The sequence below is a fragment of the Aegilops tauschii genome, chromosome 2, assembly GCF_002575655.3.
Source record: "Aegilops tauschii subsp. strangulata cultivar AL8/78 chromosome 2, Aet v6.0, whole genome shotgun sequence".
NCBI lineage: Eukaryota > Viridiplantae > Streptophyta > Magnoliopsida > Poales > Poaceae > Aegilops > Aegilops tauschii.
The window spans coordinates 466,735,708-466,762,983 of record NC_053036.3 but is presented as its reverse complement, the minus strand read 5'-3'; the positions used below and the strand labels follow the sequence as shown (position 1 = coordinate 466,762,983).

General features: G+C 46.2%; 1 long non-coding RNA gene across 3 annotated transcripts; it reads left to right on the top strand.

Annotated features, from left to right (window-relative positions):
- Positions 1–23,978: 23,978 nt before the first annotated feature.
- LOC141041727 (uncharacterized) lies at positions 23,979–26,840 on the top strand. 3 transcript variants are annotated; one of them, XR_012203073.1, is made up of 6 exons: positions 23,979–24,418; positions 24,489–24,555; positions 25,013–25,101; positions 25,282–25,410; positions 25,715–25,780; positions 26,531–26,840. It is a non-coding gene; the product is annotated as an uncharacterized lncRNA (long non-coding RNA). The 3 variants fall into 3 exon arrangements; XR_012203075.1 differs by having other exon boundaries at positions 25,013–25,130; XR_012203074.1 differs by having other exon boundaries at positions 25,008–25,101.
- The last annotated feature ends 436 nt before the right edge of the window (positions 26,841–27,276 follow it).

Below are 27,276 nucleotides of genomic sequence, written 5' to 3'. Positions count from 1 at the left end.
TTTAGTGCATATAATTGAATTCAAAACCATTCTACAACTACATTTGGGGTGTTAGTTAGCAAAGAAGGTGTACAAATCATTTTTGTGTCGCTTTGCGAGTTTTCATCCATTGTCTGAGAAACGGGGAGAAGTTTCAAACATTTCGGCCGCGAGGTGCGGCCACAAGCGTAGGCCTAGTTGGTATTTTAATTACTGGGAATTCAGATGGAGTCCAGACTTCATCAAAACCGGTCTGTGCCCGTGGCGTGCTCTCACAACCCCGGGGATTTTTTTTGGTAAAGTTTGGCACAGGTTTTGATGATCGCTCCTTCCAAACCAGAGAATCTCACATGAAGGACCATGGTTTCCAAAAGGAGACGTGTCAATTCAAACTCCAGTGGTCGGTGACTTCATGGTTTGGCCTCATAAAAATTTCCACGGTACGCATTCACCATTATACCACGGGTTTGAATTTCTAATGCATTTCAGGAATCGTTTGCTATATTTAAGGCATTTTTTGAATTTAACATGCAATTTGTGGATATAAATAAAATCACAACCGGAACTGCATGTGCTGTCAAAAGGGATGAGGATCGCCGTTCGATCAAGGAGAATCTAACAGTGCAGACGTATGATCCGTGGGGTTTGGGTTCTGGCCAATTAGAACGCACGACTCAGATCGCGCGCGTGGCAGGGGGGCATCGGCCACGGTTTAGGGGACACACTGCTTTCGTGAGTGAACCATGTGCTATTTAAAAAAATTTACATTACCTAACATCAACAAACATCTTTGTGACCTTGAGGTTGCGGATTGTTGGTGAGACCAACAATGGCACACACCCTACCACGATGGTGCGGTCAGGGTCGAGGGACTTGGCCGGGTTGAGCGACCCGGCCAAGTGCGTGCCAGATTGAGGGGCGATGCCGGCCCTGATGTTTTTGAAAAGGATCCGGATACCGTTGCCTGCCCGGGGTTCATCCCCCCGACAGTCACTACAAAAAAAGACACATCCATGACATTTTGGGCCGAACGCATTTTTTTCTGTCATACTTATGACACTTCTATGACGATAATTGTGACAAAACCCGGTATCATCATAGATGTGGTGGTCTCCTACTTCTATGACAAAAAATCATGACAGAAAATGGGCTTTTCGTCCTGAGCGGGCCGGAGACGCAGCTGCATGACATTCTTTGGGCCGTCCATGACGGAAAAAACTGTGGTAGAAGCAAGGGCGAGGAAAATTTCGAGGAATTGCTGGTTACGGTGGGTGGTCGGGGGCTGAGCGATGCGCGTTTTTCTCATACACGTACGCGCGCGTGTGCGAGGCGTTGGGCTCTAACTGAACCCGAGCGAGGCATTCGCCTATACTGAACCCGAGCGATTGCACTGCATGCTATTGCTGTTAACTGAACCTGATCGATCGATTCCTTCGCTACTGCTGCTAACTGAAGCCGTTGGCTGCCTCTGGATGAACAATGAGCGTTGGGGGGGGGGGGGGTTGGATGCATAGTGAGCGGTGGGGGTGGATGAACAGGACCCCGTGGCATTGCCTCTGGATGCACTAGTGCAGAATCGGGCTTTAGCGCCGGTTCGTAAGGGCCTTTAGTGTCGGTTCTACTACAACCGGCACTAAAGAGTGGAGACTAAAGGCCCCCCCTTTACTACCGGTTCGGCATGAACCGGCGCTAAAGAGCCACCACGTGGCACGAGCCAGGCCCAGGTGCTGGTAGACCATTAGTACCGGTTGGTAACACCAACCGGTACTAAATGTTTGGGGGTGTTTTGGTTTTATTTTTTATTTTCCATTAATTTTGTGTTTTCCATTTAATTCTTTTTTTTGCTGGTATTTTACGATACTACATATTGTACACATGGTCGAGCAAAAATCCCGCTATTTCCTTTTGAAGTGCTCGCATGCGCTCCGTTGGTAGGAGCTTGTCCCGCACGTCACAGAACTGTTAAGAAGGAGATCAATATCGATAATCATGTAAAAATCGTGAATAGTGTTCTGTGAAACGTACCCCTTGCTGTCTATCAGATTTGCTCCTTTCGGACGCCATCATGCGAATGTTCTCGCAAACGTAGAATGCACACACATCACGCCTCGGCGCCTACTGCATTGCCTTTATGAGAATTGAATTTAATCAGGTAATAATTAATCAAGCATGATAATTAATTAATGGTATTGAAACAAGAATTAAAGAGATGGTAGCTAGCTAGCTGGTACTACTTAATTACTTACCCTGGGTCGATACAAAAACAGCTTTTTTCTCCATTTTCCTGGAGTCACCATGATGAACTTTGCCCAAGCCCTACCCGCCGGAAAAGAAAATTAATAAAGGGGTTATTAAATAGTTCATATCAGGAAATGACGAACCTAAATAAGCCGAGATATAGTTAATAATGATTGAAATTACCTGTTGACTATCCCCTTCACGGTGGAGTAGTCACTTTCTTCTTTAATTAGTGAGTCCAGTACTTCAACATTTCCTTCCTCAACTTTAATGTCTACCAAGATCCAGTGGTAACTGCATGCGCACATGTTTGCATGTCTTAATTAAGCGGGCATGCGCACAACACTAATCAACTACCCTAAACCCGATACACTTAATTAAGCGGGCATGTGCACAGTAAACAAAAACAGAATTTGTAGTACAAGACAGTGTGACTCACAGGAAGTTGTAAGGAAGTAGTATATCTTCATTGGTATTGAGGCGCTTCAAGAACTCTAGCATGCTTTCCTCTAAACTTGTTCGATAATTTTCAAGATTCCATGTGTATTCATTAATGGTATTTGGGTCAATGAACCCAATGCCATAGCGTCCACATTTTTTCATTTCATTTATCTTCATCCTGCATAATACCACAGAAAAGAATATAGTGAGGATAATGACAGGTAATGATAGATTGATCAAAATGATCACTACAGCTAGCTTGAGACTTAAATTATAGAAATAAATCACTTACAGACAATAGCAACTGACGATAGATTTGTCGAGTGCATCTTGATTGAATAACTGAAATAGTTCTGAATACTCAACGGACACAACTTTCTCATGGAAGTAATGCTCCTCCTTGACATTCACCATGAGGGACTCTCGATTGGAAATCTTGGTAATGTTCATGTACCACTGATGCTATTCATACATTCTCGTTGGGAGGTTCTTGACCTCGTCTGGCTCGACCAAAGGTTGGCCCCGAATAGATTTCCGTTTTATTTCCTCCTCTCTAAGCGGAGACATGGGCTCGATTTTGAGGAGTTGTCCAACAGTGATATTGAGCATTTCAGCCTGCATTATATGCTCCTCGGTTATTACCACATTGCCCAGCTAGGGAACGTTAACGGTTTGCCCACATATATATAGGGCGCGCGTACGCTCATGTGTTGTTGGCACAACAAGCGGGGGGATCGATTGCGCCGCCTGTTCTCCCAGGTGAGGAACGGTTTTCCCACATTTTTTGACAGCTGCTTGTTGGCTCGAGCTCGAGCTCGCTTCTCTCTGTAGTCGTGCTCGATGTGCCTTCCTGATTTAGCGCTCATAGTCTGAGTCAACAGGCTTGGGAGCTGGTTTTCTTGCCATATGAATAAAGTGGTCAATAACTTCGTCAGACACTTTCTCCCTTGGCGGCGGTGCCTGTGTCGGTCCAAAATGGGCGTCCACTTCGGCCCGCACTACAGCTTCGTTTTGCTCCTTGGTCATGTCGTGAGGCCTCAGAGGAAGAGGAGCGAGGCTTGGACCATATTTATATCGCTTGTCTCCGCGTGTACCTCCTGTACTGCCTCGACTCGTACCGCTACGCACCATAGCTGTCACATGTCTCTTCTGCGATTGCTGAGACGGCGGAGACGGCTGACGTGGCTAACGCTGTGCCAGACTTGAAGGAGGAGGAGTGTCCTGACGCTGTGTCGGACTTGAAACCGGAGGAGTGGCCTGACGCTGTGCCGGACTTGAAGCAGGAGTCTGCTCACGCGTTCGGGGACTTGGAGGTGGTGGCGGACTTCGAGGAGGAGTCGGCTCACGCGTTCGTGGACTTGGAGGAGCGGGAGTCTGCTGACTCGGTGGCAGACTTCGAGGAGGAGTCGGCAGACGACGCGGTGTCGGTGGACTTCGAAAGATGATGCAATCCTTTCTCCATAGGATGATACGATGTATGGCCTCTCCCAGTGTAAGCTCTTCGTCACCTCCAGGAATATCAAGCTGTAGCCCCGAATAGTGGTCCACCACGTCATCAACCAAGACACGAGCATAGCTCGCTGGAATCGTGTTGCAATGGAAGGTTGATTCGGGGGGATTTGTAAAAGCAATGGCGTCCGCCACCTTCACGGATATGCTGTTCATTTTGTAGTGTAGCTCACAGTTAGTGTTCTCTGTGATGTCATCCACAGGGTATCTATCCAGCAGTGTGTCGCCCGGGGTGGAACCAACGCTGCTTCTCGGCATGGATGGGACGGTGCTATCCAATGCTGGACGATCATCCGCTTGCTGCTGCCGCTGCTGAGACCCCCTTTCCTGGCTAAGTGAGTCGATCTGCTATTGCTGCCGCTGGAATTTGAGTGCCAAGTCCGCATGCAAAGCTTCTAGGCCTTTAAGGCGTTCTGTGTCGTGCTTCCTCTACTCCTCCTCCATCTTCCTCTTCTCCTCCTCCTCCTCCATTTTCTTTCTTGCACGGGACCTGTAGTCGTCGTTCCATTCCGAAAAGCCCTCATACCAGGGAATAATGCCCTTCCCTCATGTTCTTCCCGGGTGTTCAGGATTTCCCAGGGCGCGCGTAAGCTTGTCGTTCTCTCTGTTGGGCGTGAACACCCCCTTTCGAGCATCTTATATTGCGTCAAGTAACTTCTGTTCGGCTCCTTTTAGACTTGCCTTCTGCGAAACCAGGCCTGTCTTCGGGTCCAACGCCCCCCATGCGCATGGAACCAAGTTCTGCACCTGAGGGGCCAGCTCCTAGTAACCGGAGTGACCCCTGCATCCTCCATCTCTTGCTCAGACTTATCCCACTTAGGCATTCCCACCGCATAGCCACCTGGACCCAGCCTATGGAACTGCGTCTTTTTTGCGGCATTGGCCTTGTTTTTATCGACCGTTCCTTAGATAATTCTGATTCCTTGAATTTCACGAAATCGGCCCAGTGTTCTCTTTGCTTCTCCAGTGTTCCAGTGAATTCTGGAGTCTTCCTTTGTGCAGCGAGGTAGTTGGCCCATACAGTTTTCTTGTGGGTGTTGAATGCAATTGCCATCTTCTTAAGAGCAACGCCCTTGACTTCCACATCTGCTTCAGTGAAATAATCTGGTAGGGTGAAATGTTCCATCAGAGATTCCCAAAGGTTTTTTTTGCTCTGTCGTCGACCCAAGTAACACCTGGACGTTTAGTTTTTGGCTCTTTCCATTCTTGAATGGAGATCGGGAGTTGGTCTTTCACAAGAACTCCGCACTGACGAGTCCACTTGTTCGCAATGTTCTTAGGCGTGAGGGGTTCGCCACTAGGTTTGACGGACTCGATGTTGTACTTTACACCCTCCTTCAACTTTCTGCCCGGGCCTCGCTTTGTCCTGCTGTCTGTAGAAGCAGATTTGCTCGATCCGGAGGGCTGAAAGAAGAAAGATCGATTCGTTAATATATCTTCAAATAAAAAAACATGTGATGATCACCAGATGCATGCTTATATAAATATACCTCGCCGGTAGTCTTAGTTATTTGAAGATCAGCATTGTCTGTGTCATCATAAACATTGTCTGTGTCATCATAAACATTGTCTGTGTCATCATAATCATAATCATAGTTCATGACTTCATCAGCTCGGTCGTCGAGATCGAATATCTTTTCATCACCCTCTCCGGTATTTTTCAGATATTGGGAGCTGTCATCTCCTTCATTCAGATCATCTAGCCTGCGAGGGCTGCGTATGACGTCGAACAATTCATCTTCTCTCTCTGCCGGTATTGTCCGCCATAGCTTTTACTTAACTAATACAGAAGAAATATAAAAGAATTTAGTATTCAAATTACAAAGCATGGATGCAATCAATAAGGAAAAACTGAATCATATAGTACATAATATATGCATCGTGTCGATTAATATATAATCTCGAATACATCATCGTCTCGAATAATATATATAATCTTGAATAAATCGTCTCTAATATTATATATCGAATACATCACTAGCTAGGTACCTAATAAAGATCGAGTACTACAGAAGAATCTAGGCCACTCGCGGTTCCTGGGGCGCGGGCGGTGGGCACCCAAAGAGAAGGAACCATCACAGGATGATATCTCCGGTCATCTGCCCAAAGAACCTGCCAAGTATTGGAGAACCTGACGTCCATAGCAGCCATGTAGCGATGGACGTGCTCGTCCTCCTCCCTGACATGGCGACGCACCACCTCCGGTGGGGCCGGCTCCCTCTGCACCGAATGTGGCCCACGCGAACGCCACCAAAGGAGATCAGGATCGACGACGGGACCCAAGGCCGGGTTCCTCACCAAGCGGCGCGCCCCTCCAGGTAGCACCTCCCAGTGCCAGCCCGGCGGAGCCCAGTCCTGGACATGGGTCCTCTGAAGCAGGACGTTGTCGCGAACGGGTCGACGACAAGGATGCGGGCCGGGCATATCGTTGAGAACAAATACTATATGCTCGCAAAAAGTAACATTTTTTAAATGATTGGATTGTGATAACTAAAATTCTATATGCAAATTCTAACAAATTGACATTAATCTAATTCATCTAACTGAAACTAATTCTAAAATTTCTAACATTATTTCTGATTATATAACTAACATTTCTATAACATTTCTAATATTTCTATAACTAAAAAACAAAAAAATTGCTAACATTTCTTAAATATTTCTATAACTAAAAAACAGAAAACATTTATAACATTTCTATATAACTAACATTTCTAATATTTCTATAACTAAAAAACAGAAACATTTCTATAGATATTTCTATAACTAAAAAACAGAAAATTTCTATAACTAAAATTTATAACAAAAAAACTACTGTGTGTGTGTGTGTGTGTGTGGACATGGCGGCCGGGGCATTAGCTCACCTGTGAGGCGACGGGACGGGGCGGCGACGACGGGGCGGGGCGCGGCGACGGGGCGGGGCGACGGGGACGGGGACAGCCGGGGCGGCAACGGCGATGGGGGCGGCGACGAGGGGCGGGGACGGCCGGGGCGGCGACGCGTCGGGTGCGGCGACAGCGTCGATCGGGGCAGGCGGCGTGTCGTTGATGGAGAGGAAGAAACAGAGGGAAACTGAATTTTTTTCAAGTGTTGTATATATAGGATGGACCTTTAGGACCGGTTGGAACCACCAACCGGTACTAAAGGTCTGTTTTGGCCAGGCCAAGCGGCGGGAAGCGCCCCCGCCTTTAGTACCGGGTGGTGGCTCCAACCGGTACTAAAGACCCCCCCTTTAGTACCAGTTGCAGCCACGACCCGGTACTAAAGGGGTGCGCTGGCGTAGGTGCGGTGCGGCAAGTTTAGTCCCACCTCGCTAGCCGAGGGGCGTCCGCACTGGTTTATAAGCCCCAGTGCGGTAGCTCTCTCGAGCTCCTCTCCAAAGCAGGCCTATTGGGCCTACCTGTTCTCTGCTGCCCTGTGGGCCTACTAGGCCTTTGCGGGCCTGCATTCTCGCCCAACAAAACATTGTGCTTCTAGTCGTATGCAGGCCGCTCTGGCCCAGTAGGCGGGCTTTTTTATTTTCTTAATTTTTTTTGCTTTATTTATTTTTGTTTTATTTATTTTGAGTTGTTTTTTGCTGTATTTAGAGTTTCTTTGTGAATATTTTTGCTTTAGGTATAAAAAATTACAAACTTTCTGTTAGTGCCGGTAGTTTTCAAATTTGAATAGTTTAAATTTTGAATTATTTGAAATTTGTGTGAATCACTAGTTTGTGAATAACTTAACTTTGAAAATAGATTTTTCAATGATTCTTTTTTCTTATGTTTAATATTAGTGTGTTTTATCATTATATTCAATTTGGTAATGCTTAGGTTATTTAAAAAATGAAATGCCTTTGTAACAGATGAGTTTTCGTCCGAAACCCAGATACTTCGAAAGAGATTGTCCATTTTGTACATGAAGTGCATCCAGTTTTTGCCGTAACCCTCTCTTCTTTTTTGCACATGTTATCTGGGTGAAATTATGATACCATGCCAACTTTCAACCTTTTCTGAGTTCATTTGAAATGCTTTGCAATTTCAGGGTCATTTAGCTGAAAAAATCAGTAAATGCATGAAAGAATTTGTTTGCACATAAAATTTCTTCACGTTTCAAATGCCAAAACACATAACTACCCTAACTATTACAGAGATTCCCTCCTGGGTAAACACAGAAGAAAGTGATGATAGTGAAGCCGATCACATCCTAGATCTTTGGGTGTGAAACCTTTTCTTCGCGTGTGTCCCATTGCGCCGTAGCCATGGAAAATCTTCATCATTTAACTGGATGCTCGGGTCAATATTCACTGTGAATGGAGCAATTTCATCAAACTTTTCATAATCTTCTGACATGTCTGTCTTGTCATCCACTCCCACGATGTTTCTTTTCCCTGAAAGAGCTATGTGGCGCTTTGGCTCATCGTATGATCCATTCGCTTCCTTATCTTTTCTTTTTCTCGGACTGGTAGACATGTCTTTCACATAAAAAACCTGCGCCACATCATTGGCTAGGACGAATGGTTCGTCTGCATACGCAAGATTGTTGAGATCCACTATTGTGATTCCGTACTGCGGGTCTTCTGTTTCCCCGCCTCGTGTCATATTGACCCATTTGCACTGAAACATAGGGACCTTCAAACCACCTCCATAGCTAAGTTCCCATATGTCCTCTATGTAACCATAATATGTTTCCTTTTCCGTGTTGGTTGTTGCATCAAAGCGGACACCACTGTTTTGGTTGGTGCTCTTCTTATCTTGGGCGATCGTGTAAAATGTATTCCCATTTATCTCGTACCCTTTGAAAGTCATTATATTCGACGATGGTAACTAGGACAGCGAGTACAAGTCATCTTCAATATCGCCATCATGCATGGCACGTTTCTGCAACCAACCGGCAAAAGTCCTCGTTTCTTCACGTGTAATCCAGTCGTCAGACTGCTCCGGGTGTTTGGAGTGTAGAAAATTCTTGTGTTCCTCCTTATACGGAGCAACCAAGGCGGAATTCTGTAGAACTGTGTAGTGTGCTTCAGTGAGAGAATGCCCGTCCATATATATTTTTTGATCCCCTCCTAGCGTGCCTTTTCCATCCAGTCTGTCCTTATGCCGCGATTCAGGAACACCAATCGGCTTAAGGTCAGGAATAAAGTCAATACAAAACTCAATGACCTCCTCATTTTCATGGCCCTTCGAGATGCTTCCTTCTGGCCTAGCACGGTTATGAACATATTTCTTCAAGACTCCCATGAACCTCTCAAAGGGGAAAATATTGTGTAGAAATACAGGACCCAAAATGTTAATCTTTTCGCAAAGGTGAACTAGGACGCGCATCATGATGTTGAAGAAGGATGGTGGGAACACCAACTCGAAACTGACAAGACATTGCACCAAATCATTTTGTAACCTTGGTATGATTTCTGGATCGATTACCTTCTGAGATATTGCATTGAGGAATGCACATAGCTTCACAATGGCTAATCGAACGTTTTCTGGTAGAAGCCCCCTTAATGCAACCGGAAGTAGGTGCGTCATAATCACGTGGCAGTCATGAGACTTTAGGTTCTGGAACTTTTTCTCTGCCATATTTATTATTCCCTTTATATTCGACGAGAAGCCAGACGGTACCTTCATACTGAGCAGGCATTCAAAGAAGATTTCCTTCTCTTCTTTGGTAAGAGCGTAGCCGGCCTGACCCTGATGTATGCCGTCTATTCCGTGCATACGTTGCTGGTCCTCCCATACCTCTGGTGTATCTTTTGTCTTCCTATACACGCCCAAGAAGCCAAGCAGGGTCACACAAAGATTCTTCGTCACGTGCATCACGTCGATTGCGGAGCGGACCTCTAGGTCTTTCCAATATGGCAGGTCCCAAAATATAGATTTCTTCTTCCACATTGGTGCGCGTCCGTCAGCGTCCTTCGGAACAGGTTGTCCGCCAGGACCCTTTCCAAAGATTAGCTTCAAATCCTTCACCATATCATGCACATCAGCACCAGTACGGTGGCGAGGCTTCGTCCGGTGATCCGCCTCACCTTTGAAATGCTTGCCTTTCTTTCTTACGGGATTCCTGCTCGGAAGAAATCGACGATGTCCCAGGTACACAATCTTCCTACTACTATCCAAATATATACTGTCGGTATCATCAAAATAGTGCATGCATCCGCGGTATCCCTTGTTTGTCTGTCATGAAAGGTTACTGAGAGGAGGCCAATCATTGATGGTCACGAACAGCAACGCCTTTAGGTCAAATTCTTCCTGTTTGTGCTCATCCCACGCACGTACACCTGTTCCATTCCACAGCTGTAATAGTTCTTCAACTAATGGCCTTAGGTACACATCAATGCTGTTGCCGGGTTGCTTAGGGCCTTGGATGAGCACTGGCATCATAATGAACTTCCGCTTCATGCACAACCAAGGAGGAAGGTTTTACAAACATAGAGTCACAGGCCAGGTGCTATGGTTGCTGCTCTGCTCCCCAAAATGATTAATGCCATCTGCGCTTAGACCAAACCATACGTTCCTTGCGTCATCTGCAAACTCCTTCCCATACTTTATCTCGATTTTTCTCCACTGCGACCCATTAGCGGGTACTCTCAACTTTCCGTCCTTCTTACGGTATTCTCTGTGCCATCGCATCGCCTTGGCATGCTCTTTGTTTTGGAACAAACGTTTCAACCGTGGTATTATAGGAGCATACCACATCACATTGGCAGGAATCTTCTTCCTGGGGCGCTCACCCTCGACATCACCAGGGTCATCGCAGCTGATCTTAGAGCGCAATGCACCGCATACCGGGCAAGCGTTCAAATCCTCGTACTCACCACGGTAGAGGATGCAGTCACTAGGGCATGCATGTATCTTCTGCACCTCTAACCCTAGAGGGCAGACAGCCTTCTTTGCTTCATACGTACTCTCGGGCAATTCGTTGTCCTTTGGAAGCATATTCTTTATCATTACCAGCAACTTTTGAAATCCCTTGTCACATACACCATTCTCTGCCTTCCATTGCAGTAATTCCAGTGTGGTGCCCAATTTTTTCTGGTCAGCTTCGCAATTCGGGTACAACAATTTCATGTGATCCTCTAACATGCGCTGCAACTTCTTCTTCTCCAAATCACTTACACAGTTTCTCTTTGCATCGGCAATGGCCCGACCTAGATCATCAGCGGGCTCATCTGATGCCTCTTCTTTAGCTTCTTCCCGCATTGCCGGCTCAGCTTCTTCCCGCATTGTTGTATCATCGTATCCAGGGAACCCATTGCCAGGATAGCTGTCGTCGTCTTCTTCTTCTTCATTCTCATCCATCATAACCCCTCTTTCTCCGTGCTTGGTCCAAACATTATAGTGGGGCATGAAACCGGACTTAAACAGGTGGACGTGAATGGTTCTTGACGTAGGGTAATTGTGACCATTCTTACAGACAACACATGGACAAGGCATAAAACCATCTGCCCGCTTGTTTGCCTCAGCCGCAAGCAGAAAAGTATGGACGCCATTAATGAACTCGGGAGAGCATCGGTCATCATACATCCATTGTCGGCTCATCTTCATTACACAACACCGAAAAGACCAAATTAATACAAGTTCATACATATATATAGTTCATACAACACTTAAATGCAACAAACAAATAACTCTCTAGCTAAAGCATTTAAATGCAACAACAAATGCGATCAAGATCGCAACTAAGGTAACAATTGATCCAACAGCATAATGATACCAAGCCTCACTATCAATGGCATATTTTCTAATCTTTCTAATCTTCAAGCGCATTTTCTCCATCTTGATCTTGTGATCATCGACGACATCAGCAACATGCAACTCCAATTCCATCTTCTCCCCCTCAATTCTTTTCAATTTTTCTTTCAAATACTCATTTTCTCTTTCAACTAAATTTAGCCGCTCGACAATAGGGTCGGTTGGAATTTCCGGTTCACATACCTCCTAGATAAAAATATCTATGTCAACTTGATAGGCATAATTTGTCATAAACAAAAAATGCAACAACTAGTTTTAAAAGAGAATATATACCACATCCAAATCATAACAAGGATGAGGGCCGACGGGGACGGATATCAAAACCATCGCACTATGTATAACAAACAACGTACGGGTAAGATAATTATACGAGTAACTATATATCCAAATCACACAAACATCAATTTGGTAATGTAAAACATTCATGAACAAGAGGCTCACCACAAGCCAGGTGGTGCCGGCGACGGGACGGTGCGGGCGATCGACGGTGGTTACGACGGAGATTTAGAAGGCACTAAGTAAACCACACCTACATATGCAAACTAATTAAGTGTTATTTTTGACCTCAAATTGCATATAAATCAAATACTAGCATAATTCCTCCCAAATACTATACAAAGCATTGCAAGAGCTAGTCTAGCAATGAGGGATGAAAGGACAAAGTTGCTAACCTTTGTGATCATTTGAATGGATGGGGGCCTTCAAATCTTGACAAATTTTGGGCAAAATGTGTGATGAGCGCGAGAGGAAGAGGGGAAGAACAGAGGAGGAGAGGGGAAAGGGGAAGAACAGAGAGAGCTCGGGTGGACGAAGGGTTTATGTACGACGACCTTTAGTACCGGTTCGTGCCACGACCGGTACTAAAGGTGCTGGAGGGGCCCCAGACTGACAACATCCTGACACCACTCTCTTTACTACCGGTTCGTGGCACGAACCGGTGATAAAGGTTCGCCACGAACCGGTACTAATGAGAGCGGCCGGCTAGCCGTAGGAACCGGCACTAATGGACACATTAGTGCCGGCTCAAAATCGAACCGGCACTAATGTACTTCACATTTGACCCTTTTTCTACTAGTGATGAACAGGACCCCGATCGATCGAGACGGTTGGGGCTGGATGAACAGGACCCCGTGGAGGGCTGGTGAACAGGACGACCCTGTGGAGGGCTGGATGAACAGTAGATGATGGAGGGGTGGATGAACCGTAGCCCGTGGAGGGGTGGTTGAACAGGAGCCCGTGGAGAGGGGTGGTTGAAAAGTAGCCGGTGGAGTAGCGCGCGATGGAGGCTGGATGAACAGGAGCCCGTGGATGAACAGTCACAGGTCACTAGTAGGAAAAGGGGCTTTTACCCCGGTTCATAAGGGCCTTTAGTCTCGGTTCAGGAACCGGGACTAAAGGGTCGTTACTAATGCCCTAGCCCTTTAGTCCCGGTTCTTACACGAACCGGGACTAAAGGCCGTCCACGTGGCCGGTGCGGGGAGCCCAGGCAGGAGGGCCTTTGGTCCCGGTTGGTGCCACCAACCGGGACCAATAGGCATCCACGCGTCAGCACCTTGCAGGAGCTGACGTTTTTGTTTTTTTGAAAGGGGGTGGTTTAGGGGTTTTGGGGGGTTAATTTAGGTGTTTCATATATTGTGTTAGCTAGCTAATTAATAGAGAGAAGTGTCCTCTCTTATCTCCGTGCTTGGTCGACGGTACGTACTATATACGTATGGAGAGGAGTAGACACGCTAGCTAGTAATCAAATGAAGGAAACAGAAGATCGTCATGAACATATGCATATAGAGAGAAGTGATATCGACCACCTCTCCTTCTCCGAGATATTGGTCGAACAACAAGTTCTCGTATATCTATCCGACACTACCGGCTACATATATACAATAATTATCTCTTACAATACAATCTCCTAATTATATTGTAGGAACACAGGGTCCACATAGTATTCTCCGTTTTCAACGATCACGTGGTCAAGGAAGAAAGCCGCCAATTCCTCTTGAATTCCTAGCATACGATCTTCTGCTAGGAGTTGATCCCGCTTCCTAAAAATCTAATTTGAAGAAGGGGGTCAATACATATATATATATATATATATATATGAATAAATGAAACTCAACACAAATGATGGTAATAAAATAAAATTGTGAATATTATTGCTTACGCACTTCATATTGTTCTTCAGTGGAGCCCCGCTCACAGGTATGGTAGCGGATGGACTCGCAAACGTAGTATCCACAGTAATTATTCCCGGGTTGCTGCCATAACCACTTTACAAGAAACAGAGGTCAATCAAACTGATAAGCAAGCATGCTAAGTGGTATTGATCAAACTAGTGCTTGAATCACTAGGAAATGCGCGGAACATGCTACTATAGTACTTACTTTCGGGTGTCTAAATTGCAGCTGGTTCGGCAGTCCCGGGGCTTTTGAGGTGAATTTTCTCCAAACCCTGCCAGACAAAGAAAACAATTACTTGATATCAGGAAATGAACAAAGTTGCTGATATGGTGGATAATGATCGATTTAACTTAATTCTGGAGCATTTGAGTCATGTTTGCATAGTCCTGGGGATCTTTTCGTCTCGAGTCTAAGACGGTTACTACTCCCGGCTCAAGCTTAATCTCTAGGAGAATATAGTGGAAGCTGCGCATGCATGCATAAGTCATCAAGTACATTACCATAACCTGGACTAATAAGGGAAACCGAATATGCAGAAGACAGTAACACTCACTTGAAGTTGTAAGGAAAGAGTATTATATGTTTGTTTTGATTTAATACCAACGATTGTAGTAAGTTGGCCTCGGCTTCTTTGGGATGTTTTTCAACCGTATATGCATTTATGAGATTTGTGTTGATGAACCCAATATCACCGATTTGTCTTTTCTTCAATTCGGCGATCTTCAATCTGCATAATATAGTGAGGATAAGTATAAATACATGCAATGAAAGAGCTGACCTATATAGAGAGACTTAATGACAGAAGTAGTACTACTTACAGACAGTAGCAAGTGATCGTTGTTTTATCGAGGGACTTTAGATTGTAAAACTAGAAGAAATCCTCAAATGGAACATTCAGCAGTTCAATTCCAACGAGGTCATGCTCCGGTTTAACTCTCAGCGTCAAAGTACTCATCCCATCAGACTCTCTGCAGGTTTTCATGTACCAATCATGTAGTCTTTGCATCATCGTGCTTGGAGATCTGACATCTTTGACGAGAGGCTTCCCGTAATGGTATTTGTGGTTGTCCACCTCCATGATTTCATATTGTACATCGTCGGGCAGGTAATCTCCAAGATTGCTATAACCGGGCACCATACCGGGATCATTAGTGACGATGTCTTTTGACACCTTGAGCGGGGGGCACGATTGGTTCGCTTGTTCGCCAAGCTGGGCAATTTTTTTCCCAGCTCGTCGTTCTTTCATCCTTTTATCACTGACAGTACTTCCCGACCGCTCCGCTTCGGCATATGCCTTTCCAAGAACACGCTCATAGTTGCCTCTTGGCGGAGACTTTGGTGGTTTTGTCAGGGCAGCCAGAGTGCGCTTTGCATTCACCGGATCTACCTTCTCCTCCGAGGTGGATGTTTCTTTGCTTTGACCCCTTCAAAGTAGTTCATCACTTCGGCTCGCACGATCTTCGCGTTCTCCTCCTCGGTCCTCTCATATGGTAACTTCTCTGGAGTCTTCAGAGAAGGACCGAATCTGTATTGCCTCCCGCCTCTGGCAGCTGTACTGCTAGACGCCGGCAGAGCAGACGGAGCGGCTGCGGCTGTCTTCTTTCCATGCTTACGAGGCGGAGGAGAAGGACTACGACGCGCCGGAGCAGCCGCAGCGGCGGCGGGTCTCTTCCGCCCTTGCTGACGAGGCGGAGAAGGAGGAGGCTGGCTGCTCTGGCACGCCGGCGCTGGCGGAGAAGGAGGCGGAGTGCCGCCACGCGCCGGAGAAGGAGGCTGAGTGCCCTGATCACTCGCCGGAGGAGGAGGCGGAGGAGGAGGCGGAGTGCCCTTACTCGCCGGAGCTGTCCAGTTCGGAAGCTTGATGAGCTCCTTCCGCCATAGGCATGGAGTCTTCAGAGCTAAACCCAGCCGAGTCTCCCCTTCACCGGTAGGGTGGTCAAGCTGGAGGTCCTCAAATCCCTCCGTTATTTCATCCACCATCACCCTAGCATATCCTTCTGGAATCGGCCGGCAGTGGTAGGTTGCGCCGGGTTCAGTAGGTAAAACAGAGCCAACAGCCGCCTTGACTTTCAAGTTCTGCCATTCCGCCATAAGGTGGCAATGTTGAGACTCCGTGATAGCATCCACGGGGTAGCTAGGAGTAGCCGCATGCTCCAGCTGAGGCAGCTCGGTGGAAGCCTCGCTGCTTCTACGCTGAGATGGCGGTGTAGCTTCGGGGGCAGTTTCGGCATCTCTATTGCCGTCTCGTTGCTCTAGCACTTGAACCCTTTCGTGCAGACGCTGAATTTGGATCTGCTCCACTTTTTCCCTCCTCTTCAGGGTTTTGTAACCGCCCGCGTCAGGAAAACCAGCCTTCCACGGAACGGAGCCTGGCGTGCCTCGTGTCCGTCTAGGGTGCTCAGGATTCCCGAGGGCCATTGTGAGCTCGTCGTTCTCTCTGTCTGGAACGAACGTCCCTTGCTGCGCTGCATCGATATAGTGCTTAAGCTTCTTGAAGGGTATTGCAAGTTGCTCGTCCGTCCAACGACACCTCCCTGATACAGGGTCCAAGGTTCTGCCAGCCCCGAAGAACCAAGTTCGACAACGGTCTGGCCAGTTCATTGTCTCTGGTTCGATCCCTTTATCAAGCAGATCCCTCTCAGACTTGGCCCACTTAGGCCGGGCTTTGAGGTAGCCACCTGACCCCGTGCGATGGTGAAGCTTCTTCTTCGCAGCATTCTGCTTGTTTGTCGCTGACATCTTCTTACTCTTTTCCGATGTCTTGTGGGCCACAAATGCGGGCCAGTGATCTCTGATCTTCTCATACCGGCCGACGAATTCTGGTGTCTCTTCTTTGTCGACAAAAGTTTTCAGCTCATTCTTCCACCTCCTGAATAGGTCTGCCATCTTCTTAAGAGCATGAGACTTGATTAATTGCTCTATAACTGGCTTCTCCGGATCCTCCTCTGGCGGTAGGGTGAAATTTGCCTTCAGCTCAGTCCAAAGATCATCTTTCTGCATATCATTGACATAAGACACCTCAGGGTCTTCCTTCTTAGGCTTATACCATTGGTGGATGCTGATCGGGATCTTGTCCCTAACTAGAACCCCGCACTGAGCAGCAAAAGCATCCTTTGTCCGGAGGGGTTCAATCGGTTGGCCGTCGCGCGCGATTGCTGTGATCTCAAACCTTTCATCCGAGCGCAACTTTCTCTTCGGGCCTCGTCTCTTTACCGCAGTTGTGCTCGATCCGGAGGGCTAGAACAAAGAAGAAAGAGGAGTGTTAATTAATATGTGTACATACCAAAACAATGAATGCATCAATTAGCTAGTCAGCACAGGCTTAACTAATATATTTACCTGGCCGGACTCTGTTCGGTCACCGGAGCCGTCACCACGGGCTCCTTCTTGCACCAACATTGGGTCACCGGAGCCATCATAATCATGTCTTTCCTCCTCCACTCTTCGATCACCGCAGCCTGCTTCTTCACCCTGTTCTTCCAAACCGTCATTGTCGTTAAGATACGACAAGATATCACCTCCAGCTAAGATTATGTCCCCCAACACATCTTCTGCTTGCTCATCTCGTCCGTGCTCCATTGTTTCTGCAAATATTACAACATGGCAATTATTACACAAACATGACAGCAGGTAGATATATTAGTGCAAACGTAGACCTAGCTTATTCCGGGTTTGGGGTGGCCTAGGCAACGCTTCAAGGGTAGGGGCGTGACGGGAGGGGGTAGGAGACCGACATCGTTTTTTTCTAGGGTTTGGGTGTCCTCGAGAGTTTTGGTCGAGCGAGAGGGCCGGGGGGTGCTCCCGTGGTATAAGTTATCACGGTCGAGAGGGGGTATACATATCGACCATCCATCATGTCGAAGTTATCTGGGAGGGAGTTATATATATCGACAACGACGACATACATACACGGGAAAATAATGTTATCGGGGAGGGGGTATATATCGACCCCCCCCCCCCACGTGTTGAAGTTATCGGGAGGGGGTTTTATATCGACAACGACGACATACATACACGGGAAAATAATGTTATCGAGGAGGGGGTATATCGACCCCCCCTCGTGTTGAAGTTATCCCCCCTCGTGTTGAAGTTATCGTGAGGGGGTAATATCGACAACGACAACATACATACACGGGAAAATAATGTTATCGGGGAGGGGGTATATCGACCCCCCCCCACGTGTTGAAGTTATCAGGAGGGGGTTATATCGACAACGACGACATATATACACGGGAAAATAATGTTATCGGGGAGGGGGTATATCGAGCCCCCCTCGTGTTGAAGTTATCCCCCCTCGTGTTGAAGTTATCAGGAGGGGTATATATCGACGACGACAGACCCGATAAAACATAAGAAAACGAAGAAGAAATAAAAAGAGGAGAGAAGAAGAAAGGAATAGAGGAGAGGATTGAAGAAAAAAAAAGAAGAAAAAAAAAGAAGAAGAAAAAGAGGAGAAGAAGAAAGGAATTTTCCTTTTTTATTCCTTTTCTTCTTTTTTCCTCTTCTTATTTATATCTCCTCTTCTTCCTCTCCTCTTCTTCTTTCTTTCCTCTTCTTATTTTCTTCTTTCCTATCCTTCTTTTTCTTCTTCTTCCCTTCCTAGCTAGATATATAAAACTTTTCTAAAATTGTAACTTGTGCATATATAAAACTGTTCCATGTGGATCATTATTTCTCATATATATCGAATATATATCCATTGTCATATATAAAAACTTTCTATATATGAACAAAAAACTTTCTATGAACAAAAAAACATTTTTGACATATATATTCATACATTTTGAACATCTACATACATACAATTTTTTTTCACATATACATTATAGCCACATACACATATACATCACATATGAACAAAAAAATTAAACTAATAAAAATAAAAAAACAGAGCCGGGGCGGCGGCTCTCACAGCGGGGGCGGCTAGGACGATGGCGACGGCGGGGGCGGGGGCGGCGAGGGCGCCGGCGCGCGGGGCCGGGACGGGGCGGGGGCGGCCAGGGCGCCGGCGAGCACGCGCGGGCCAGGCAGGGGGGCTCGGGACGCCGAGGCGGCGCGCGCGAGCAGGGGAGCACGAGGCGGGGCGGCGCGTGGGGGCAGGGCGACGGCGACGAGCACCGGGCGGCGACCCGTCGAGGCAAGGGCGCGGGGCGACGGCGATGAGGAGCGGGCGGCGTCGGCGAGCACGGGCAGCCTGGCGGCGTCGGGAGCAACTGGCGAGGTATGTCGAAAATTTCCTAAGTGTGGACTTATATAGCAAAGTCTTTAGTCCCGGTTCGTGGCACCAACCGGGACTAAAGGTGGGCATTAGTCCCGGTTGGTGCCACCAACCGGGACCAAAGGCCTCTTTTCAGCAGCCCAAAGGGCGGGAAGCGGCGGCCTTTGGTCCCGGTTGGTGGCACCAATCGGGACTAAAGGGGGGGCATTGGTCCCGTTTGGTGCCACCAACCGGGACCAAAGGCCTTGCGCTGCCCGCGGCCAAAAGTTTAGTCCCACATCACTAGTCGAGAGGGGCTCGGAGTGGTTTATAAGCCCCACTGCGGCTGCCCTCTCGAGCTCCTCTCAAATGCAGGCTTACGGGCCTAATGTCACACTGTGCTGTCTGTTGGCCTATTGGGCCTTCTGCGGGCCTGAATCCTGGCCCAGGTTGGGTTTCTAGTCGTATTCAGGCCGTGGTGGCCCAATAGGTGGCAGTTTATTAATTTTTTTTCCAGTTTTTTGGTTCTGTTTTTTGCATTATTTATTTTCTTTTGTTTTTGCTTTATTTTTTAATTCTTTTTGCTTTTAGGTCAGCAAAATTATAAACTGTCTGTTAGTGCCATTAGTTTTAGAAAACATATAAACTTTCTATTAGTGCCATTAGTTCTTTATGAAAATTCTTTTTGCTGTATTTAGTTTTTTTGTTTTCTTTTTTGCTATATTTATTTTGTTTTGTTTCTACTTACAACAAAAAACTTATTTATTTTATTTTATTTTGTTTCTAATTACTTATTTATTTTACTTTATGATAATTCTTTCTGCTATTAAAGTTTCTATCAAAAAAAGTTCTTTATGAAAATTCTTTTTGCTTTTAATGATTAAAAATAAAAAAGAGGCACAATGCGCGTTGATTTGCTTCAAGCCTTTCGGAATAGTGTAGACTGCACTGCACATAGCTCGATGCAGTCTACCTTATTCCTCAAGGCTTGAAGCTAAGCAACGTGAGCATTGTGCCTCTTCTTCATCGTCTCTGCACTCAGGGCTTATAAACCGCTCCTAGTGCCTCTCAGCTAGCGAGGTGGGACTAAAAAACTGCTTAGCCAGTAAGAAACTCTAGTACCGGTTCGTGCCACGAACAGGTACTAAAGGTGCTCGTGGGGCCACAGCCTCATTAGTACCGGTTCGTGGCACCAACAGGGACCAAAGGGTGGAATTGGTCCCGGTTCGTGCCACCAACCGGGACCAATGGCCTTGCACAGCGGCGTGGTGGTGAGTTTAGTCCCACCTCGCTAGCTAAGAGAGAGCCGCACCTGTTTATAAGGTGCGGTGCGCCTGAGCTGTCGAGCTCCTCTCTAAAGCAGGCTTACGGGCCTAACCTCTCTGCACTCAAGGCTTATAAAGCATTTCAAATGAACTCTGAAAAGGCTGAAAGTTGGCATGGTATCATCATTTCATCCACATAGCATGTGCAAGAAAGTTGAGAGGGTTGCGGCAAAAACTAGATGCACTTCTTGTACAAAACGGACAATGGTATCATACTCGTCTATTACAAAGTTGGCATGGTATCATCATAATAGTTGCGGGAGAAAGTCTTCACTTTTTCTTTGCTTGTGTCATTTGCTTATTGCGCCGTAACCATGGATAATCTTCATCGTTTATCAGGATGCTTGGGTCAGCTTGACTTTGAAGGGAGGAATTTCATGAAACTTTTCATAATCTTCAGACATGTCTGTCTTGCCCTCCACTCCCACAATGTCTCTTTTTCCTGAAAGAACTATGTGCCGCTTTGGCTCATCGTATGATGTATTCGCTTCCTTATCTTTTCTTTTCCTCGGTCTGGTAGACATGTCCTTCACATAGATAACTTGTGCCACATCATTGGCTAGGACGAACGGTTCGTCGGTGTACCCAAGATTGTTCAGATCCACTGTTGTCATTCCGTACTGTGGGTCTACCTATACCCTGCCTCCTGACAGATTGACCCATTTGCACTTAAACAAAGGGACCTTAAAATCATGTCCGTAGTCAAGTTCCCATATGTCCATTATGTAACCATAGTATGTGTCCTTTCCCCTCTCGGTTGCTGCATCAAAGCGGACACCGCTGTTTTGGTAGGTGCTCTTTTGATCTTGGGCGATCGTGTAAAATGTATTCCCATTTATCTCGTATCCTTTGTAAGTTAATACAGTCGAAGATGGTCCCCTGGACAACGAGTACAACTCATCAAAAACAGTGGTGTCACCTCTGAGACGTGTTTCCAACCAACTGCTGAAAGTCCTGATGTGTTCACATGTAATCCAGTCGTCACACTGCTCCGGGTGTTTGGAGCGCAGACTATTCTTGTGTTCATCGACATACGGGGTCACCAAGGTAGAGTTCTGTAGAACTGTGTAGTGTGCTTCAGACCAAGAATATCTGTCCCTGCATATTATTGAGTTCCCCCTCCAAGCGTGCCTTTTCCAGTCAGTCTCCCCTCATACCGCGATTTAGGGAGACCTATCTTCTTAAGGCCAGGAATGAAGTCAACACAAAACCCAATGACATCCTCTGTTTGATGGCCCATGGAGATGCTTCCTTCTGGCCTAGCGCGGTTACAGACATATTTCTTTAGGACTCCCATGAACCTCTCAAAGGGGAACATATTGTGTAGAAATACGGGCCCCAGAATGACAATCTCGTCGACTAGATGAACTAGGATGTGCGTCATGATATTGAAGAAGGATGGTGGGAACACCAGCTCGAAACTGACAAGACATTGCGCCACATCACTCCTTAGCCTTGGTATGATTTCTGGATCGATCACCTTCTGAGAGATTGCATTGAGGAATGCACATAGCTTCACAATGGCTAATCGGACGTTTTCCGGTAGAAGCCCCTTCAATGCAACCGGAAGCAGTTGCGTCATAATCACGTGGCAGTCATGAGACTTTAGGTTCTGGAACTTTTTCTCTGGCATATTTATTATTCCCTTTATATTCGACGAGAAGCCAGTCGGGACCTTCATACTGAGCAGGCATTCAAAGAAGATTTCTTTCTCTTCTTTCGTAAGAGCGTAGCTGGCAGGACCTTCATACTGCTTCGGAGGCATGCCGTCTTTTTCGTGCAAACGTTGCAGGTCCTCCCGTGCCTCAGGTGTATCTTTTGTCTTCCCATACACGCCGAAGAAGCCTAGCAGGTTCACGCAAAGGTTCTTCGTCACGTGCATCACGTCGATTGAAGAGCGGACCTCTAGCTCTTTCCAATAGGGTAGGTCCCAAAATATAGATTTCTTCTTCCACATGGGTGCGTGTCCCTCAGCGTCATTCGGAACAGCTAGTCCGCCGGGACCCTTTCCAAAGATTACGTGTAAATCATTGACCATAGCAAGTATGTGATCACCGGTACGCATGGCGGGCTTCTTCCGGTGATCTGCCTCGCCTTTGAAATGCTTGCCTTTCTTTCGACATTGATGGTTGGTCGGAAGAAATCGACGATGGCCCAGGTACACATTCTTCCTGCTTTTGTCCAGGAATATACTTTCAGTGTCATCTAAACAGTGCGTGCATGCGTGGTATCCCTTGTTTTTCTGTCCTGAAAGGTTACTAAGAGCGGGCCAATCGTTGATGGTTACAAACAGCAACGCGTGCAGGTTAAATTCCTCCTGACGTACAACGTTTCCATTCCACAGCTGTAAAAGTTCTTCAACTAATGGCCTTAGGTACACATCAATGTCGTTGCCAGGTTGCTTAGGGCCTTGGATGAGAACTGGCATCATAATGAACTTCCGCTTCATGCACATCCAAGGAGGAAGGTTATACATACATAGAGTCACGGGCCAGGTGCTGTGATTGCTGCTCTGCTCCCCGAAAGGATTAATGCCATCCGCGCTTAAACCAAACCATACGTTCCTTGGGTCAGCTGCAAACTCAGCCCAGTACTTTCTCTCGATTTTTCTCCACTGCGACCCGTCAGCGGGTGCTCTCAACTTCCCGTCTTTCTTACGGTCCTCACTGTGCCATCGCATCAACTTGGCATGCTCTTCGTTTCTGAACAGACGTTTCAACCGTGGTATTATAGGAGCATACCACATCACCTTCGCAGGAACCCTCTTCCTGGGGGGCTCGCCGTCAACATCACCAAGGTCATCTCGTCTGATCTTATACCACAATGCACAGCATACCGGGCATGCGTTCAGATCCTTGTACGCACCGCGGTAGAGGATGCAGTCATTAGGGCATGCATGTATCTTCCGCACCTCCAATCCTAGAGGGCATACGACCTTCTTTGCTTGGTATGTACTGTCGGGCAATTCGTTATCTTTTGGAAGCTTCTTCTTCAATATTTTCAATAGCTTCTCAAATCCTTTGTCAGGCACAGCATTCTCTGCCTTCTACTGCAGCAATTCCAGTACGGTACCGAGCTTTGTGTTGCAATCTTCGCAATTGGGGTACAACCCTTTTTTATGATCCTCTAACATGCGATCGAACTTCAGCTTCTCCTTTTGACTTTCGCATGGCGTCCTTGCATCTACAATGACCCGGCGGAGATCATCATCATCCACTACAAGGATACCCTATATAAAGCAACACAAATTCTACAACAATTTGACTATACGTTGCAAAATTTATAGTAGATACGTATATAAGCGGTGCAGCATAATACGTTGTAGAGATGCACCTCACGGCCCTATCCCTGTACATATATGAAAAAAAACAGAAAGGACAGAGGGATGAGAAACAGATCTTGCCGATTCCCCTTATCTCTCCCACCTCGTCCTTTATCCCTCCCACCTCACCGCCACCCACCACCTCCTCTTCCTTCTCCGACCCACCTCGCCGGCGGCTCTCCCCCTCCTCTCCACCCACCTCGCAGCTCCGGAGGCTGCAGTATCCGTAGCATCTCCTACCCGCCCATCCCTCTCGCCTCCCATCTCTCTCTTCACGCTGCTCCTCGCTGCGCCACCGGCGACGGCTGATTCAGGCGACGCTCGGCGAATCCCGCCACCGCGAAGCACAACCCGAGCTCTCCTCGCACCGCGGCGCCCTCCCATCCGGCTAGATCCGACGCTCGAAGCCACCAAATCCCACCCGCGACCCCCACCCCCCATGGCTAGGGTTTCGGGCATAGGCGACGGCGCCGGTTGCCATGTCCTCCTCCTCTCGTCCGGTGAGTGCACCCCTCCCCTGGCTTCGTCATCTCTCTACCCCTGTCTATAACATCTTCTCTTCTCATGTAGATGTGGAGGGAGGAACGGCCAGTGGACAACCTTGCTGCTGCTCGGGATGAAGCAAACATGGAGCCAGGTGAGTCGTTCCACTCCTCTCTGCTCTGTTTGGTGGCACATCAGGAGCCATTTTTGTTCTGGTGGTGTTAGGATTTTCCACTGTTTGGGCCCAAGTGCCTGCTGCTTGTGGTCAATTTGATCTTGTTGTGCTACTACGGTGTTAATTGATGCTTCGATTGAACTGCAAGATAAACCCCTAGTGCTACCACCATAGATTCGATGAAGTAGGGCAGACTTATTGCAGGTATCCAATGAACAAAGAAGGCTGTTGGTTTCCGTTTTGAGAATTTTTATGTTGTGCTCCTGCAATTTGAGATGTAGGCTGTAGTGAGAAAGTGCAGCCTACAGGTCTGTTTTGGTGGATTTTGATTGCCTAACGCTTTGGCTGCCTCTATCCTCATGATGCATCGACGCACGTTGCCCTGTCTCCACTTCCTGCAACTAATTGTATATATGAATTAATTTGAGAAGTGCAGGTTGATGCAGCGCTATGAGGCTTGGTCGCTTGGATGCGGTCCTGGAGGCATAAAACGCACATGATGTTCACAAGCATGGTGGCAGTAAGGTGCGAATGGATCTAACTAATGCTACCAAGTAATATACTGATCAATTCTATGGTACTTTTTTGATGGATATCCCTGATTTGATTGCAAATAATTTCCTGAGCTTTGAAACTAATTTGTTTTCTCAAATACACAAGTAATTGTTCTGTTGAAATTCAATTCATGCCTCACATTGCGCGTAGATCTGTTGGCCGGTTCCTAATGAGCTCCAAAACAGAGAAGCGCCATGATGTACCATGGCTTGAGGAGATGCATATGTCGGCATTTCTTTGTGTATTGCTGGAACATGGTTTGCATCACCACATTCTAAGGTCATTTGCTTTCTTTCCCCCCCTGTAATTTAATGCAATGCATGACTCCTTCCTTTCTAATGTTGGTTGGTAATGTATGAGCCTAACCTGAAATTTCCACACATCAGCATCAACCTGAAATCATAGATGCAACGTTAATTGAAAAAGGCATTCCATCAAAAGATAAAAAGAATCTGAGTATCAGCTTGCTAGGCTCCCTCCCTATGTTTTTCATTGTTTGTTGTGACGATATAATGGAGAAGCCCTTCCTTGAGTAAACTAATACTACTGCAGTTACTAATCCTTTCTGTATTGCTACATGTAGTGTATAATGTGAAGGTGGACAGTTCAGCATAATTACTAACGGAATTTGATACCTTTCAACGAAACGGTAGGTACTTTAAGGTTTCCTGCTAACATATATTCTACTCCCTCCTTCCCATAATTAATGTAAGACGTTTTTGGACACTACTCTAGTGTCAAAAAACGTCTTAAATGATGGGACGGAGGGAGTAGAATTTAGTTTGAGCTTGATTTCGTATTAGTGCAATATATATTTCACAATAAGTGATTTAAATATTCATTCCTTTGATTAGCTCAACAATTTATTAATTAAGATGTTATGGCCATTAAGATATCCGTGCTTGGAGATTTATAATAGTTTTTCTTGCAGATATCTTCTTGGTAAATATATCACTGTAGAAAATCTACACCCTGGATAAAATATTGTGACATTTGCAATTGATGGTTCAAGAAAATACTACTAATGTAATCAACACCTTTAGAAAATAGCCACTCGAAAGTTTAAATAATAAAGGTTTATAGATACATATTTATTTTGCAAATTATGATAAATGTCGCGTAACTTCCAACATCTGGGCGGAGGTGCCATACTTTTCTCATTTACACAAGTGTATCTCCCACTATCAAACCTCCTTTTAAAACTATTTTGTTCAAGCTAATAGGCTAAACAACAAGACATCTAAGTGGGCATTCTCTAGAGACTTTGCTGCTACATAGAGATAACACGACTTAGTATTTTTAGTGTTTGTATACTTTCAACCTTTGTATGCGTCTAATACCTTGCCTCATCACTACTTGCATTGTGTATTAACAATTCAATTTGTTATTTTTTTTGTAGATTCAAAAGATATATGGATGATTATATGGGTGCGTGGCAAGTATACTGCAATGATGATGAAGTTCCAGTTCATGATGATGGATGCTTTTGATTTTGTTAAGTACTAGGGACATTGTTGATGTTGCTAGATGATGTTCCTCAGTTACGTTTTAGTTTAGTTGTAGGGATGTTGATGGATTCTTTCAGTTAAAGTTTCGCTTCGCTGTGAAGAAAATATTGAGATTATGCAGCATATTTGGATGATGTTCCTCATGTAATATCCACTACTGTAATCCAAAAGTTTTATCCAATATATGATTTCTTCCCCTCCTGAGTATTTTCTTATTTTTTCCTATGTTTGGAGCATTAATTTAATTGATGGCAATATATATAATCATAATAATATTCACATTATATATGTACCAAGACATGAAGTGTTGGAAACTCTTTGTTGCCAAGCAATGAGATTTGGATTCTTGTACATTCAGCACCAACGTATAAAAGAGTAGTAATAGTTGGTTTTATGTGTTGCACTTGGCTACGCATCCAAAACCGTTGGTAAAGGCACTAGCAACGCATATATAGACTCTTAGATACGGAAAAAAGCATTGCTATAGGAGGGGTCCTGTTGTAGTGATCGGGCACTGGTTCCTCTTGATCTTGAGCAGCTTCCCCCCTTGCAGCATCATTGGGCACATCGTCTGGTTCCTCTTGATCTTCAGCAGCTTCCCCCGTTGTAGCATCACCGTATTCAGGGGGTACATAGT